Source organism: Macadamia integrifolia, unplaced genomic scaffold, assembly GCF_013358625.1.
Source record: "Macadamia integrifolia cultivar HAES 741 unplaced genomic scaffold, SCU_Mint_v3 scaffold1606, whole genome shotgun sequence".
NCBI classification, from domain to species: domain Eukaryota; kingdom Viridiplantae; phylum Streptophyta; class Magnoliopsida; order Proteales; family Proteaceae; genus Macadamia; species Macadamia integrifolia.
Genome location: NW_024868276.1, coordinates 102,315 through 121,603, shown reverse-complemented (window position 1 = coordinate 121,603; position 19,289 = coordinate 102,315). Strand labels below are relative to the sequence as shown.

At 36.9% G+C, this 19,289-nt stretch overlaps 1 long non-coding RNA gene across 1 annotated transcript; it reads right to left on the bottom strand.

Moving 5' to 3' along the window:
• Positions 1-4,417: 4,417 nt before the first annotated feature.
• LOC122064317 lies at positions 4,418-5,740 on the bottom strand. The gene is made up of 2 exons (XR_006135650.1): positions 5,377-5,740; positions 4,418-5,295 (listed from the first exon to the last, which is right to left on the bottom strand). It is a non-coding gene; the product is annotated as an uncharacterized LOC122064317 (long non-coding RNA).
• Between the last annotated feature and the right edge of the window lie 13,549 nt (positions 5,741-19,289).

Genomic DNA, 19,289 nt, shown 5'->3' with positions numbered 1-19,289 from the left:
CAATTCACTTTCATTATGAATGCAATACCAGTATTGTGAGAAAAGACCATGTTCCTATTGAAGCTTTTATTCTGAATTTTTTTCTTACGAAGAAAGTGGGGGAAGTTTTCACCTAGAGTCTCTTCTGTGATCATTAGTCAAAAGAGGTCATTTTGGCATTTCTGTTCAAAACTTGTAACTTATTAGCAATGTGTAAAAACATGACCTTTTCATTCAACTTAATGTAAGAGCACATTGTCATTATTAATAAGACATTGAAGTTTTATACATTAAACTCGTGTGGATGTATACAACCAATAGATATAGCATTTTGTATTACAATGATAAACTCCATATTGTCAGGAAGAGTAGAAAGTTCTTGGTTAGCTGTTTTTGTGGAACACTAATGGAGGGGAAGCTAAGGAGTTCATCCAGAGGCATTTCTTCTTCCTTGCCTGTTTCAGCTTTGATTGCATCCACCTTGCCTGTGGGAAATTTTCTTGATTACACAGGATTCTTGATTTTTCACCCAAGGATTCACAGTGGCCTCCCCTGCAGTTGACCTTAATTTTAGAACCATTCAATCTTCAAGTTCCTTGGAAGTTTTTGTTATGTTTGTTTTGAATTCTTGACCTATTTTGAAGAATGACTTGCTCCGACATTTTTTGGTGGTGATCCGAATTAGAATTTTTGTGAGATATGTAATGGAAGCAGAAGAGTTGGGCCAATAGGCAACAAAGCCTAACTAGACTATGTAAGCATGAAAGAAGTTACATCACATCCTCAAGTTCAATAATCATTTTCCATGATCTATTTAAGGTAGGTTTGATCTTAAATCATATCCATTTAAAAATGTGGGCCAGACTTGAGATGGCACCCTGGATCTTCGTTAGCAATTTTGACCCTAAAGGGCTAAAATTTCCATAATGCCTCAAACCTTCGTGGAGTTCAAAATTCTATGTATTGGCCAATCCAAATGGTACTGAACTTGACAAGTTAACCAATAAAGAAGCATGAGGGTAAAACTTCTATTTTTGAACTTGACAAATTAACCAAAAAACGAAGCGTAACAAGATAGGGTTAGATTAGCTCTCCTTAATTTACTTTAATTGCCCTAACGCTGAACTCAAAAGCCTTATTTGATGGAAGGCTATATCAGTCATTTCATCTCTCTCTCTAGTTCAAGTAGAATTAGAAGTGGGTGGTTTCCAATTTTGTTGCCCGCCCTTATCCTTATAGAGGGGCCAGCCATCACTCATATTATGCATATCTCTCTCTCTCTCTCTCTCTCTCTCAAAAGTAGAATTAGAAGTGAGTGGTTTTTATTTTTATTACCCGCCCTTATCCTTGTAAAAGAGCCAATTGTCACTCTTATTTGCATCTTTGTTCACTCTGCTACTCTCTCTCTTTCTTCCTCTTCCTTCATCAAGAAAGATCAATCATGCTTCCTGTTGTAATTACATGCACACATTTCTCCTATACTAAAAGACCCATAAATTCAGAATACACAGAGCCCAGATCCACATTCCATTTCATGGTTGAACGAGAGCATGTGTTTTGTAAGAACCATGAATGATGGCTCTGAAACCAATCTTGTGCATACTTCAGCATAAATATCTCTAGAGCAAGTATTCCCCATTGAGTTCCCTTACCTACTTATCCCTTTAGTTAGCGAGACCAAAATCCATGATATGCTTACATGGATGGAAATCCCTCCAGAATCTATAGAGAGGCTGAAACGACAAGTATCAAACTATGGAGCGTTTGTCATTCTTTGGATATAATCATAGGTCTTAATGTTCATCTCCAAGAAAATTACATAAGTATTGATGATTACATTAAATGGGTTGAGGCATTGTATTTGATTTGGGTGGAGAAGATCAAGGTTTAAGCAGGTTGGTTCCAGCTTCACAATCTTCGATTCAGGCTTTGGAGATTAAGAAATTTGAAGATATAGAAGACCCTTCTTCTTCTTCTTCTTCTACAGAGACTTGCATGGTTCGTTTGGATGAGTACGTGAGAGGAGTTGAGGTTGCATGGTTGCCTTGCTCACAGCTCTTTCATAGTGAATGCATTGTTAAGTGGTTGGAACATAAGAATTCGTGCCCCTTCTCTTGCTTTGTATTGTCTACAGAAGCTTAGTTTCTTTAAATTTTATTTCATCTTCTGATCAATAACTGGACTGTTGATTTTTGTGTGAACTATGTGTGTAATCTCATGTTATGTGAATGATGAATATATATTTTTTATTTCAATCAAATTCTTTTTCTTCTTGTACAGGAACATGATAATCCAATCATATATTCATATCCAAATTAAATGACAGAACTGGTTGACTAACAGTTTGACTAACAATGTGATTAAGTAATTTCAGATAAAGGAGTTAGGGCAAAACCGGTCTGGGATTCCTTAGCCTTGGCCCAGCTCTTCCCAATATCGATCTGGCACCAGTCCATGCCCAAGCCCAATCCACCGGACTGGGGCTGCTGCAGGCATGGCTTGATTTATTTATTTATTTTAATAGTTGGAACCCATTTATAAATTATTTATATAGAATTTAAAAATATAATTGTTGAACTTATTCAAAATATTGATTTTATAATTAACATACACTTAAGACCCTTTCTGATTTCTATCTTCTTTGCAATCTTAGAATTTTTTTCTTCATCATCGTGGATATAGAAAATTTTATTGAAACACAGTAAATTTTTATATGCATTTTGTGATTGTGTGTTTGTGATCTCCATTTGTCTTTTACATAATTTAAAAGTTTTGTTTTCTACACTAATCAACTTACTTTCTTAATGATCTATAGATTGAACATGAAGGCAAGCTTGCCTCATAAGTCTCTAAGTGACATGGGAATTGCTTATTAAGAAAAACAATCTTATTAGAAAGCTTATTAAGATCTCTACTAGAAACTGAAATCAGAGAAATGAAAAAACAAAAAACTACAATTAGGTCTAAAATATAATTGAGAATAGATGAAATCTACCATATGATGGGCATTCTATCATCCATATGTACACTGACTAATAGGATTCACCAATATATAAACACTTTTTTTGAATAATAATATTCCTCCTTTTTTCAGAAATAATGCCAAGTGAGCAGCTTCAAGATCATAAGGATTGGTATGCCGAGTAAGGGTTAAGACAAAAAAAAATAAATAAATAACAGTAATAGTTAATCTAATTGCTTCAATACCTCTTCGAACCTCTGGATAGAGCATGACAGCATAATAGGACCCTCGTTTTTGTCATTCAACTCCTCATCTTGTTTCAGTAATGCTTGGAAGTCTGGAGATGAAAGATGCTTCAATGGAACCACGTATCTCTTGTTTTCCTCACCCACATATATTGGAAAACAACCTTTAGGTACCGGAGGTGGGTCGTCGACATTGTCTTCTACCTTTCTAATACGTTTGTAATTGATCTTGGGCCGCATGCTACTGAGTTTCTTCTTTAGTGAATACATTGGGAGAAATATGAAAGCCACCAAGATAAGAAAGACAAAAAAGTAGGGATGAAGGGAAGGGAAGGGAAGGGAAGGGAAGAGGGGGCGACAAAAATACCTGGTAAGAAAAAGTGCCTGAAAATTTAACAAGGAAGTTGAGACTTGAGAATAAGTTGTATGTATATGGAGAGAGAGAGAGAGAGAGAGCTTTGTTGAATTCTAAACATTATCGACACTAGGAGATGTAGTAGATCAGAAACTTGTAGAAATACATCACAACAGTATGTGGTAATCTTTTGTTTTGCTGATGGCAAAGTGGAACGTGAAACTTAAGATTACATATTAGTCTTTGTTTATCGTTAACCTAATATATATATATATATATATTCTTTAATATACATTTCGTTGATTTTAATAAATAAATAAATAAATAAAAAGATACGCACATCACATCTTATGTCAACTACTATGTACATAATATCAAACTGGCAGGGCAGATTCTTATTAACCATTAATGCTGAGACCCACCACATCATCAAATAACTTAATTTAATATAGGAGCAATCCAATCATCAACAATCCAAATTTTTGCAATTATTATTTTCTGCTAAACAAAATTGACCTATAGGGTATTCAGATTTCGTCTTTTGTAGTTTTTCTCTTGCTGTAATTCTGTTTTTGCGTTTCACCAAAAAAAAAAAAAGTATTTTGGGCAATTTCCCTTGGCCGACCCTTTTAGGTATTATATAATTTCTCCTCTTTTTAATGAATTTTTAATTTAGGATTTTTTTTACCTATTACTTAATATCATCACCCATTGAATTCTGCAAACATTGTCAATTTTCTTCTAAATGAAATTGACATATTATTTTGTCCTTGTGATGGAACAGAAGATGCGTATCATCTATCTAAAAAATAGACTTATGGCATGGGTGACACAATGTAGTGCTTTTAGGCTGATCACACATTTAATATTCTAGACTAAAATGTAACAGATATTAATTTGTGGGATCTTAATCGAGATATAATCCATCATCTGTTTGAGAATGTTAACACTTTTTTGATAGAAATTACATATGGATCAAAGAGTTTAAACAATTTACACCCCCTTCCCTAGTTATGATGGTGTTAGTATTTTTGAACCTCAAAAGATCATATTACCCTTTAATGAAGAAAAAAAACTTCCTTCCTTTCTTTGCATATGCTGAGGGAAAGGGGCATCATCCCTGACAGCCATCCTCTTAAGACGCAGCTCCTCAAGGTGAGGATATGCAAAGGTGAATGCATCAAGCCATGATCGGAAATCCGCTCCCCAGTTGGGCGTGATGAGGCTTTCCCTTTATGGTAACAGAGTAGCAGTTACCCATGAACATGTGAATTCGGCTCCATCTCTCCATAGTGTACCAATCCTTGCAAACCAGAGAAACAGAGCTTCTATCCTTTTGGGACTTCATGAAACCCAGAACAAGCGTCTCCTCCTTAGGCAAATCCCTTTCATTTTAGAAGCAAGCCTCAATATCCAACTCCAAAATGCCATCGCTATCCTAAAACGAACAAAGAAAAGAAGTTTAACTGATTGTCTCTTTTATAAAACTTTGGATTAAGAGAAACAAGGGCTGGATTCACAAAACAGTGTCATGAAACTGCAGGTTTCTTTTCTTTTGAGCAAAAATTGCGAGGAGAAAACGAAAGAAAAAAAAAATAATACTAACTTTCGTAACGAGGATCAAAATGTCGGAAAAGATTTACAGACGCCGCCATTAATGCGTCAAATCCAGCCCCAAACCAAACACAATTTCAAAACAAAGAACTTTCCTCACCACTCCACAGCATCTCTGGAGATCTTCAACACCTAGACGTCTAGGGGATAATAAACAAGGAAAATCTTACAGCCTTAGAACTAGAAAAGAAGATCCGAAATGGAAGGTCATAATTTCTTACCGTGAGAATCCTCTCAGACAGAAAGAGAAAGAGAGAGAGGAATGTGAACAGAAAGCGGGCTTGAATGACTAGATCTTAACAAGCACCTGCCATTAATGAGTTTGAAAAACTCTACTGACCAGAAGAAAATGTAAAATGAACTTGGTTCTTTGGCAACAAAAAGCCAGCTGAATCTGCAGAAATTCTACCAGATTTTCTGAGGATGGTTCAAGATTTGCAAGAGGAATCCTAATAATATGAGCCTGAATTTGACGGGTCAGAGGATGTTGCAAGTTCTGGGGGTTTTGCTCAACATAAAAATGAGGGCTCCAACGTCAGAAGAAATGGAGGTGCTTGAGCCGAAGTCGGAGGCAGAGGCAGAGAATTAAAACCAAAGCCTAAGCCAGAGGTTGAAGAAGGGCATTTTGGGCATTCAATGGTCCGATATTAGGTGACATCATCACTTAAAAGTTCTCATTTAATTTAGCGGACATTAACGGATTGGATCAAAGTGTAAAAATCTTAAAAAATCCAAGGGAAGGAGGTGTAAATCCTTCAAATTCTTGGATCTATATGTAATTTCGATAAAATATAGATGAGGGTGATGTAATTTTTCCAAATATATATAATTAATATTTCTATTAGAATAGGTAGTATGAGAATGGTTCACGTATGAGACCTTGATCCGAACTCCCCTCTCACCTTCTTTGTGGGTAAAGGTCACACATAGTTTAAGATCACACGAAATGTAGGAGAAGTTTCCTCAGAATTCAATATAAAGGTTTATGAACACATTGCAACTCCTTTAAAAGGGGAGAGAAAATTTTATTATAAAAATATTTTCAAGATAGCCAATTGGAGCTTCTAATGGCTTTGCACGAAGATTTGTAAATGAAGGAAAGAATAAGATATATATATATATATATATATATATGGAAGGAAAGAGCTCCACAACAGTAGCGTAGGTCTATCCATACAATTGAATCAAGGTGGAAGGGAAATAAAAGAGAAATGAGTATAGAGCCAACACAAGGCATCCAAATACATGGGCCTACATGAGAGAATCAAGCCGAGTAAGAGGACTATTGGAAGGACCACACCCTACCAACTCATACCGCTATTCCTTTTCTTCATAACTATGGCACTGGATAAGGTTGAGAATTTGATGGAACAAATTTGACGTTTTCCCCACTTCGATTTTTATAGGAGGAAACATCTTGACACATGACGATTCTTTGAAACAATTGAAACTCCGAATGGAAAAATAAGCATCGAGGAATCCCTTCAGTATGAGTTGTTGGCAAGATTGACAATAATTCCTTCAAGATTAATCTAAAGATAAAATAACAAAATTCTTAAATCTACCATTAGAAAGACAATAAAAAATAACTACATGCCTAGGTCCGATCTGAATAGAAAGAAGGGCATCCACCCATAGACTTATTCAACCTAAATTTGGTTTGAGCAGCCAGGTTAAGAATATTAGAACAAAACAAAAATAATGCCATCAATACCTTTGGAAATTTGCAAAAGTTGCATCAGTGTTTCAATTTTCCATGCTTAAATACAATTATATTCCATTTTATGGCATCAACCGTCATTAATCCACAAATATCAGATATAACTTTTCTCAACTTCTCCTGATTTCATAAGCCATACGCTCACACACTTCCAACTACTTTACTCAATGTATATTGCATTTGCAAATATATTTATTTGTTAAAGATTGTTTTGAATTCTTCACCTGTTTTGAAGAATGATGTACTTTGATATATTTTGGTGATGATTTGAATGGGATCTTTTTTGAGATCCATGATGGTAGCAGAGGGTTGGGCTGATAGGGATTTTTGGGTTGGTACAACCTGATCAAACCACAACTCGATGGATTGATCAGACTTAGTGGAGTATATAAGGTTCTAATGTTCTATTGAGCAAGTATCAAAATTTGGGATTTTTTGTGTTAGGATTTCTAGCGAGTTTTCTTGTTGCAATTTGGGTGCTCTTAAGAGAGATCTCCATTATAATTTTTCTTTAATCATAGTGAAACATCTTATTCTTCGTTCAAAGATGTGCACACTACATCGATGTGTGAACCTCGTTAAATCTGTGTCTTGTGTGAATCTGTGTTTCTGTTTTTCTTCATATTTGTTAGTATTTGATCAAACACTACATATAGACAAGACATTGGTTATGATACCCTCCAGATTATATTACCAACCAATCCCACCCAAGACAGGTTAGTGCGTTTACCAAAATTGGAACCAATATGACAAGTCTTTCACTATAACAGAACTTGATAGTAGAGTTTAGGTGTAAGGTTGGAGAGGCCAATGAATTTCTAAGTATAATTTGGGGAAGAAGCTAGGTTTAATTTATGATGCATGCAAACATGGGGAAGCAAACACACAATTGCCTTTCAAGAGGGCCAGTTGATCCACCGAATAATTTGAATCTAGATATCCGACGCTGGAGGGGACCTTGTCCAGTGGACCACCTATATATCCTTCAAGGCGATTCTCTACTTCCTCTGGTTGCAACTCATGGCGCCAAAAGATGCTTCTAATCCTATTAACTAGGTTTATTTGGTTTAAAAGCTCCATCCCTAGTTAGGGATTTCGACAGCTCTCAATTTCACCCTTTCTTTTCAAGCTTTCATTCGTCATGGCTCTGTCTATATTCCCAATTGTTGTCTTTACTGGAATGCTAAGCAAATGTCTCTCACTTACGCTTCTCCCATACATTCTCTAGGAAGATTTGGAATTTTATCTTTGTGAAGTATTAGCCCTCTTCTACACATATTGGGTCTTTATTCAATTAAGAAATACGATGCCACAGTTACAGTTTTCTCTCTCTTTGAGAGCTCTCACTTTAACCCCTCCTACGCAACCTTTCATTCACCATGGCTCTATCTATATTCCCAATTACTGCCTTTGATGGATTGAAGATGCATGTCTCTCACTTATTCTTCTCCTACACATTCTCTAGGAAGATTGAGGATGGTATCCTTGCAAAGTGGGTCCTCTCATAGGCAGATTCAATTCAGTTTTTAAATTTAGAACGGAGATGGGTCCTATCTCACTTTAAGGGAATTCTATCTTTGACATCATTAGCCGTTTAGCTTTTTATGTAGTGATTTATCACATTTGGTGGGAGTGAAACAAAAAGGCCATGGAACTGCTCCTCCAAGGTATATCATCGGTTTTGGGGCTTCTAGTAATTTTAATGTCTGTCAAAAGGCTCTCTCCCTCCCCTTTCCTTGTGCCAATAAGAAAACTCTTGCCCCCAAAAAAGAAGGAATAGACTCTGAGAAACCAATTTATTGTTTCCTTCGAAGACATCCTAAACTTTATTTTTTTTATAACATAGGGTGTTCCCACATCTTTTGGAGTTATAAAAAATAGTCCTATCCGTTTCCACTCCAAAGAGGGTAAGAGCCCCCCTCTAGCAATATGGCAGCAATAATATATTCCCTGTTGAATATATCATGTGAAGAGATATCGAGTCGGGCCAATTCAACTGATCCTTTCTGATTTTGAAATGGGGGTGGAACTGTTACGTTGAGGCTTTGTTTGGAATCAAGACCCTCTCTCTTTGCTCGCATCTAATATATTCTTGTTTTCTGTTCGTTCCGCATGAAATAGCACACCAAAAATTGCTGCCATTGTCGATCCAAAGACCTTGTCATCTTCTCCCATGAAACGGTATTAATTGATCACAACTCACTACGAGTATTTGATCTTAAAGCTACCTTCATTTACTGCCTCCATTGTAGGAGAGATGGTAAAAGAACAAACATTTCTATAAGGATTATGGAACACCGTTTGTAGAGAAATCCCCTCCAAATGCTCTTCCAATTGACTCACTTTGAAGGGTAGGGTTCAGTTTAGGGGTGGAATTGTGAATGCCGTATGGTACTGATTTTGTAAGCAACAAAGGCATCTCTTTTCGCTCTGATTGTACTTACTACTAAATTTTAAAATCGCTTTTCTCTTCTCTTGTCACTCTTTAATTGTAACTCATTGTTGTCAGGTAAACACATTCATGCCCACGTAACTAGATTTTGATGTGTTTATAGACAACGGCTTGGCAAGGTGCTATGGGGTGTCATCTAATACTAGAGATGCTCAATATTTGTTTGAAAAAACTCGTAAGAAAAAATTGATGGTTTGGACTACGATGGTAAGTGGTATGCACAAATTTTTTTCTCAAATGAGGTGTTGATGTTGTTTGATTGAATAATCTCAGAAGGGTTGAATCAGTGGTGCGACTTTGGCTTCTTGCTTGCCTGCTTGTGCCAGATCGGGCTGTCTAGACTTGGGTGAACGGACTATTGTCTTTATAAAATCCAAAGGTTTGAAAATGGGAGTATCCTGCACATTCACGACAAAATAGAATGATTCTGATGGCTCAAAGATTGTTCGACGAAATGCTTGAGAAAAATACAGCTACTTGGAATGGCATGATATGTGGGTTAGTTGTTCATGGGCATGCGTTGAACGCTCTAACGCTCTTCCTGGAGTCATGGAGCTCAATTTCATTAATTGAACAAAGTTCATAGCGTGGCTGAAAGGTTTGCAATTCATGCTACAACCTTATTACATGGGTCAAAGACTCAATATTAATTTCACTTCATTTCCATTCTAACCAAATGTTTCAAAAGGAAAAAAATTTCCCTTTCCCTACCATCACTTTCTTTAAACTTTCCTTTCTCATTTCTCTTGTCACCAAACAAAGCCTGAGAAAATTCATTAAGACAAAGGCAAACAGGATCTGGTGATTCTAGTCACTTCATCTACATCCGTCTGATTAGTAAAACCCAAATTGGAATTTGAATAGTACACAGTTCTCACTTGCACATTTGAAAACCTAATACTTTTACTTGAAACTTGAAACTTGAAACCTGAAACCAAGAATAGAAGTTGACAATTTGGCATACACGAATAATCCCACCCATGATTCTAAAACTCAGATCGGATCATCAGTATCCATCAGATTGAATTGATATTGGTCTCGACTGGGTCCTCGATCACAGACCAATCCAAATTGATATCGTTTTTACCGATTTCATGACCGATTCCGAGTTTTAAAAGGTTTCTGTCCACGTCATTCAAATTCGACAACAGCATATCAGAAATTTTATATACACGTGTAACCGTAACAAGATATGGTTACCCCGAGTAGGACTCTCTCTCTCTCTCTTAATTTGTCAAGCTTCCAATTTGGTTCTCCTAGTTGTCTCATATGCTTTATCTCTTCAAGGTTCAAACTGCTACTGATCTCTCTCTCTCTCTGTCTCTGTACGTGTTAATCTTTTCTTAACTTCCTCTTTCTTTCATTAAGGAAGATCAATCATGCTTCCCACTGTTACTTCATTCATGCGTTCATACCATGGTGAACCCATAAGCTCCATTGACTCAGAAACAGAAGCATCAATCTGTTTCATAGTTCAATGTCAGAATAATCTAGTAACAACCACGAATGGAGGCTTTGAACCCATTACTGGGCATAGAATTCTTCTATCATCACACCAAGTATTCAACATTAAGCTCCCTTACCTGATTAACCCTGAAAGAGTTCTATATCCATGATATGCTTACACAGATAGAAATCCCTCCGTCCTCCATTGAGGAATTAACACAACGTATATCCAACTATGCTGCTGCAGAGGCCTTGTCCTGCCAAGAGAGAGGGTCTCAATCCTTGCATATCATCGTAGGTCTTAATGTTCATCGAAGAAGAAACTGAAGATATCGAGGCCATGTTGATGGATATCAATGAAGAAGAGGGTTTTAGGTTGGTTCTAGCTTCACGATCTTCAATTGAAGCTTTGGAGATTAAGAAATTTGAAGATACACAAAAGCCTGAGACTTGTATGATTTGCATGGATGAGTATGTGAAAGGAGTCAATATCACGCCATTGCCTTGTTCACATTGCTTCCACAGTGAAGGCATCATCAAGTGGTTGGAACACAAGAATTTTTGCCCGTTGTGTCGCTTTGCAATGCCTACAGAGGATTAATCTCTGTTGATGACCATGCTAGAGTTGGAAAGGATCCTATGATTTAGCTTTTGTTGGTTTTGTCTAGGGTTGGTTAGGTTGTATCTCTCATTTTTTATTATTATTAATATATAATTTGCTTATTTCTAGCACCCCCCCCAAAAAAAAAAAAAAAAAAAAAAAAAGTAACTCTCAATCAGATCATGTTCTTTGTTTCTTCATATGATTTTAATCCTTGTATGGTTAGAAGGTTTGTTTCTTCATATGATTTTAAGCCCAGAAAAGTTTTCAGACTTGGGCTGGACTTCTAATCCTTGGAGGTGGGGCTATAGTTTTGAAATGAGAGAAAGCCTAATATTGAACAACTGTTGACTAGTTAGAGAATCATATAACACCATATGGATTGATAAGTATAAAATTAAAAAAAAAAAAAAAAAGCAAAGCTCATTTACTGGCCCCACATGTTCTCTCCTCTTTTTTTTTTTTTTTTCCCTCGGAGGTAAATCAAAGCTTTATTGAAAATTTATAAGATATCGTATAGTGGATAAGCGTCCAAAAAACCATGACATATAATAATTTCATAAAGTCGCTCTCAGGCCTAAAATCATAGGCTGTGGAAAAGGCAATAGCAGTACCACTAGCTAAGAACATTCTTTTGCCCACGATGTCTAAAAATTAAAATATTAAACAAAACCATTTGTTGATTGTGCCACATAGTGTGAGATATTTGGTTTGGGCACACCGCACGCCAAAACTTACTAGGTGAATCGAAGGTGGAAGTATTTGCACAAAATACTACAGGGCAGATGATATAAAAGGCTCTATGGATAAGATTAGCTTGACAACACCAAGGAAATTCAATCACATGCATTTAAAGGGTGTTAATCGGTTCGATTTTAGTTTAAATGGTACAGATTGATTTGATTCACATTTATTTGACTAAAACCATAATCACACCATTTGTTAAACGGTTCAACTTTCTGAAACCGTGACTGTTTAGTACAAGGTTTCGGTTAATCTCTATATACAAACAGACCTTGAAATTGAACTAGCTCGATGTCATCTATATAATACCAAAAATAGCTAATCAAATTGCTTCAATATCTCTTCGAATTTCTGGATTGAGCATGACAGCATAATAGGACCTTCACTTTTGTAATTCAAATCCTCATCTTGTTTCAGTAATGCTTGAAATGCTGACGACGAAAGATGCTTCAATGGAACCACGTACCTTTTGCATTCCTCACCAACATATATCGGAAAACTACCTTTAGGTACTCGAAGTGGTATTCCGTCAATTTCTTCCCTCATTCTATTATGTTTCCTCTTCATCGGTGAACACATTGGAAGAAATCTGAAAACCTCTGATCCAAGATCAGAAAGAAGAAAAAAAAGTTAGAAGGGAGAAGAAAAACTTAGGCTATAAGAAAATGCCCTGAGATTGAAGTAGGAATTAAGTTCTTATATCTATATATATATTTATAGGGAAAGAGAGGGGGAACGATTTTGTTGACTTCTTAACAACATCCTAGTCAACTTCAAGATTTCTAAGATTAGAAACTTGTGGAACCTCACATACATCAGATGCTGCGTTACTTCAAACCTAATAGGGCTGGTTCTTGTAAACCGTCCGTATTGAGACCCAACACATTAATTAAATAGACAAAGTTTTCACTTTGTGTTATGCTGCACAAAATTGACCTATTACTTTTAATATCATCTTCCATCTAAACTTTGACAGAAAAAATAGACTTATTTCTTAGCCGCACGTGGTGTGATATTCAGGGCCATGTGGGAGAAAATTGTCTTGATGGGCTATGTAGTAGGACTTTCAATGGATCAGACCTTGACCCAGATACAATATATAATCCAATTCCATTATGGTTTAACTGAAAAGACATTAATCCAATCAGATTAAGGATGGTCCCAAATAACTACGTTTATCAAATCTCGATTATTAATGTTGAAATCGGAATTGTATAAATGATATCTCTATGGCTGTATTTAAAAATTAAAACTAAACACTTTCTTGGAAAGGAAAGTTTTCAGATGTGACCCCATCAATCCCACATCTCTCCTGACTCTCTCCTTATTGAAAGTTGTTGCGATGGACCACGGTGAGTAACCGTGGCCTTAGAGAATTCAATCCTTCTTTTAAGTTTATCATTTTTCTTATTTCCAAAGTTATTTAAGTCATGATTATAAAGGTTTTTTAAAAAATAGAGCAATTTACATCCTCCTCCCTTGTATTTTGCTATTATTCCAACCCCCTCCCCTGGGTTTTCAAATATTCCGCAGACCTCCCCTGTATTTCTGTACATATTATTTCATTTTCTAATCAGTATCTGAACTTTTGATTTTATTGAAACTTTGTGTGTAATCTCCTATATATATATATATATATATATGTATTAATCTAACCCTTTTTCTTCTTATACGGGAACATGATAATCCCATCATATATTCATATCCAAATTATTTGACAAAACTGGTTGACTAATAGTTTGATTAACAAGGTGGTCAAATAATTTCAGATAAAGGAGGTAGGATCGCAGTAGTAAAACCGGTCTGGGATTCCTTAGCCTTGACCCAGCTCTGCCCAATATCGACCTGGTCCCAATCCATTCCTAAGCCCAAGCCCAAGCCCAAGCCCAATTTGCGATTGTGTATTTTCTTTTGATAGTTGGAACACATTTATAAATAAAATAAAATATCTTCCTTAATTTGCGGTAGTTGCCCGAATCTCTCTACTTGGAGTTCAAGTAGAACTGGGTAGACACTCTGCTACTTATAAAAAAGGAAGGTCCAGTCGGTGACTTTTTCACTCTGCTACTGATCTCTTTCTCTCTTTCAGGCTTTAGAGATTAAGAAATTTGATGACATAAAAGAAGATCCTTCTGCTTCAACAGAGACCTGTATGATTTGCATGGATGAGTACGTGGACATATCCGTCGGAGTCTGTAATGAGACGGCCAGCTAGAGCTGGGAAATGCGTGAGGGTGTGGGAAAGGCCTTGTTTGTGTATAGAGACGAGAGCATCAAAAGAGAGAGGGGGGCGAGTGAAGAGAACCCCTTTCTGTATGTATTGACATGAAAGCATAGGGAGATCAGAGACAGAGAGCTTGAGAGACCCAATTGAAGATTTCTGTTCTGGGAAAACAAAGCATCTAGAGATGAGAGTCGGAGAAGAAGAAGAAAAAGGCATTTTCACTAAAGTACTCCTCTTCTTCTTCAATCCTTCTTCTCACACTCTGTTTGTATGTCTATCTCGCTTTGTCTGTGTGGGACTGCGAGTGAAGAGTAGAGAGCGAGGCTGGGGTATATATAGGGTGAGGAATTGGGGCTTGACAAGTCTGGGGTTCATGCACTTTGGTTGTTGCCTTTGATTGGACAACTTTTTCGCTTTTATTTATTTTCATAAATTAAATCCCAATTTTATATCCATGTGGACTGTAGTAAGAAAATAAATTATAAATGTTAAGAAATAAAATGGTGGAGAAACAGAGGGGAGCAGACAAACAGGGACAGATTACAGATGGAGCAATGAGTATAGAGCTTAGAACAAATGGGGCCTTGTGGCGTATTTCACTTCTGTTTTTTAGTACTCGAGGGCCTAGGAATCCTCTTGGAAATTCTATCCGAATCTGACCCCTCTCAGTTTTCTGTTTCCTGCCTCGATTTCACAATCACCAGACTGAAGAAGATTCAGAAGATACAGTTTAAGATCCCCGTGTCTTCACATGAAAGTCCATTTTCGTAACTGACTACTTACGAGAGAATTATTTCCAAAATCACCTTCTCTGCAACTTAACTAATCTCCATTCTAAACTAGCACAAGAAACAGCATGGATAACGACACATCATAACTTATAACCATTCATTAAATTTGGGAAGACATACCACACATGAGAGAGAGAGAAAGAAATAGGTTGATGCTTACGATCTGTTGATCTTGAATGTTCTGACTCTAAGAATTATCTTAATGAAGTGAAGCCCATCCACCAGGAAATTTACCTCACCTTAGGTTTCTTCGTACCTCCGGGATAGGCAAATTATAGAGAACATTGGATTATCTATGTACCATATCTGTGTATCCGTATTCCGATCTAATATCGAGAACTAAACCCTTGAATGTACCCGAATACAAGGATATCATCCTCTCAAGTGGTCTGAGAAGGAACACCTGAAAAAAAGGCCTAGATTTCCAGGAGATCGAACAACAATAAAAATTTAACTTGATAAACTAGCAGATGATTGTATTTAGAATACCTAGAGATATGATCCAAACCCTAATAGGATTAGTAGAAATAACCTGAGACTATTGTTGAACCTAGTGATCGAAGCAGCTGGTCTTAATTAAGTTTTTGAGATGGAAGGAAGTACATTGTTGAACCTAGGATGGTATAATTATATCTATTACCCAAAATGATTTACAATGATGATAGAACTATGTCTATAAGCCGAAATGATTTACCATGATGTTAGAAAAATACCCATCACTCTACCCCAAAAAATAAAAAATAAAAAATAAAAAATAAAAAATAAAAAATAAAAAATAAAAAATAAAAATAAAAAAGAAAAAAAATAAAAATACGCGGCCAATGTGGTTTCAGCTCAATATCCCTAGGAAGTCTTTCATGATGTGAAGGAGTATGATGGAAGTTCTCCCAATTATGGACCAGTTGCTCAACTAATGGAAGATCTAAGTGGATCCTTTTTGTTGCTCATGTTAGGCAGGACTTGAGACCATAAACCATATCTTCTTTGTGTGTAGTTTCACTTCCCTAAGTGTGAGGAGATTTCCTCAGGCTTTGTTCTCATTTAAGGTGCCATTATTGATATCTCAGAAGTTGGACATTCAAAAGGCGTTTGACATGTTTGATTGGAAATTTTTTTTCAATGTTTTGGAGAAGTTTGGCTTCAATGTGAAATGGATTACTTGGATACGCCAAATTCTATCAACTACACGGATGCCAATATTAATAAATGGTGGTCCGATGGGGTTTTTTGGAGTCGAAAGGGGTCTTAGGCAAGGGGATCCGCTCTCTCCAATGTTGTTTATTATAGTGGAAGAGGTCCTTTGTCGAGGTCTCAAAGCTTTGAGGCTTACAGGGAAGATGAAGGGGATCCAGGGGCCACGAAATATTTTCACTCCTTCACCCTTGCTTTTTGCAGATGATCTTTTCATATTCATTAACGCTGATTATGCGGTGTAATGCATTTGAAAGCCTTCCTTGACAAATACCAGGCATACTCAGGTCAGGCCTTTAATCTTGAAAAAAGTCATATGTACTTTGGCTCCATCCCTGCTCCAAGGAAAATCATAATAAAAAATGTTTTGAGCATCCCAGAATGTCGTTTTCCAACACGATATCTAGGTGTTCAAATTTTTAAAGGAAGAGTTTGTGGTCGAGCAATATTGCCTCTGGTGGATAAGTTCAAAGAGAGACTGGCTGGATGGAAGGGCTACTTTCTTTCCATGGCTAGTAGAATTGAGTTGGTGAAAACCGTGATGAACAGTATCCCAGCCCATAATTTCTCCATATACCATTGGCCCTCTTCTGTGATTGCTTCTATGGAATCCTGGATCAGGACTTTCATATAGTCAGGGGTCGCCTCTTCTTCAAAAGCAATTATAGAAAAATGGGATATATTATGTCAGTCAAAGAAGGAAGGTGGATTGGGCATTAGAAGGCTTAAGGATATCAATTTGGCATTGCTTTCCAAATTGGGTTGGTTTATAAAACTGATCAATCTCTGTATAGGAAATCTATAAGGGGTCGGCTAGTAGCCAAGGATGGGAACCTGAAAAAGGTCATCTCTTCCTCAATCCTGCCGGGTCTTCGTAAGGTGTGGAGTTTTATCAATGAATCTGAGCGATGGATTATTAGAGACGACACTTCAATTAGTTTTTGGCATGATCGTTGGATGCAAAATGCTAAGATAATAGACATGCTGAATAGAAGCTCATTATCAGGCCTTAATCTCTCAGCCTCTATTTCAAATTTTATTGATAATGGGCAATGGGCACTTCCAGAGGTCTCCAACCTGTCCCTTAGACAAATCTGCATGCAAATAAAAAAAAATGGAGCTGCCCTCAACTCTTTTGTTAGACACCAGTGTCTAGTCCTTATCTGAATTGGGGAAGTTTTCAATTAATTCAGCTTGGGAAGGACTAAGGGTCAGGAACCCAACCCACGGTTGGACCTCCATGGTTTGGCAAAAAGGTATGCACCCTCGTCTTTCTTTGTTTGGATGGCGTATATATCACAAGCGCTTGCCATCTGATGATAAAGTAATCAGGCATGGAGTTCTTTTGGCTTCTAGGTGTACCTTCTGTAACATGAACCTAGAATCTTTAAGCCACATCTTTCTTCACTGTAATTGTTCTATCAGTGAGTGGAAAGGAATTATTTTCTTTTTTCAGATTCACTGGGGTGGATTTCCTTCTATAGAGTAGCTTTTTTCATGGTGGAAGAGAAAGTCAAATGCAATTCAATTATGTCCTGCTTGGGATGCACTTTTATTCATCATCACTTACAATCTCTAGAAAGAAAGGAATAGACGCAGGCATGACAATGGGACCTCTAATGATCAACTAGTAATTAAAAATATTCTCTCTGATCTGGTGGAGTTTTCAAGCATTAGTCCTATCCCAGTGAAATTCGTTTCTGACTTCTTGTTATCCAGGAATTTGCATCTCAAGACTATTCCTCCGAAATCGAAAGGTATTTGTGAAGTTATTTGGAAGCCTCCCACCCATGACACCATAAAGTTGAATATAGATGGGTGTTCGTTGGGAAACCCAGGTCGCTCAGGAGCAGGAGGTGTCTTTAGGGACAGCAGAGGAATACACATAAGAAGCTTCTCCTGCGGTCTTGGGGTCTCATCTAATTTCTTTGCTGAATTTGAAGCAGTCTTGATTGGATTGTCAAGCCAAATTTAAGAGCTAGAAAAACATATGGATTGAATGCGACTCTCAGGCGGTGGTTTTTTGCATTCAGCAAAATATTATCCCTTGGATTTTTCAACAACAATGGAGATCCTACAAAGCTTTTTTGGATAGTTCTACTTGGACGTACAATCTCGCACTGTTTCAGAGAGGCCAATAATATTGTTGATAAATTAGCAAAACACGCTGCCTCCACTCAGTCTTCAACAATTTGGGACGCCCCCGCCCCCTCCCCCCCCCCCCCCCCCAAATTTTCTCTTTGACGATTTGGTTTGGGATGGTCAGATAAGGCCAAGATATAGGTTCTCCTAAGAAGGGTTTTTTCTTTCTTGATTGAGCTATTTTTCTGCTGATGGCCATGCTGAAGGTGGTTTCAATGATTGAGTATTTCCTTGTATTATATATTTTTTCTCCTCTATAATATAATTCACTTGTTGATTCTTAGCAAAAAAAGAGGGATTCATAAGTATTGTTAGTGTTACATTTTATATATGATAAGGAGCTCTATATACCACCAACAAAATAAATAAATAAATAAATGAATACCCCTATTTATGAGAAGAATCTCTATATGCAAACAGACATTGGAATTGAACTAGCTCCTGTAGACACCGAGTTTTGTCACCTCCCGGCAATGATGATAATATGAAGAATTACATGTTGGATATTTTAGACTTAGAGAATTTTTAAGCTTAGAGTAGAAAATGACCATTTTTCCCCTATAAACTTTCAAGAGAAAATATTTTCAAAAATTAGAATTTGATATTGTGGATTATTGTTGTTTTTCCCCTCAAGTCGGACATTACACTTTGATGCAAGAACTATGCGAATCGACGCCCGATTCTCTCTTTCATTATATGATCCGGGTCCCTACTTTATACATATTTTCGTAAAGGTTTTCGATCGAGACTACAATCGTGTCTCACATCATTGGATAGTGCTCGAACTGAGCTTTCTAACGATATATTACACTTCGAATTCTGA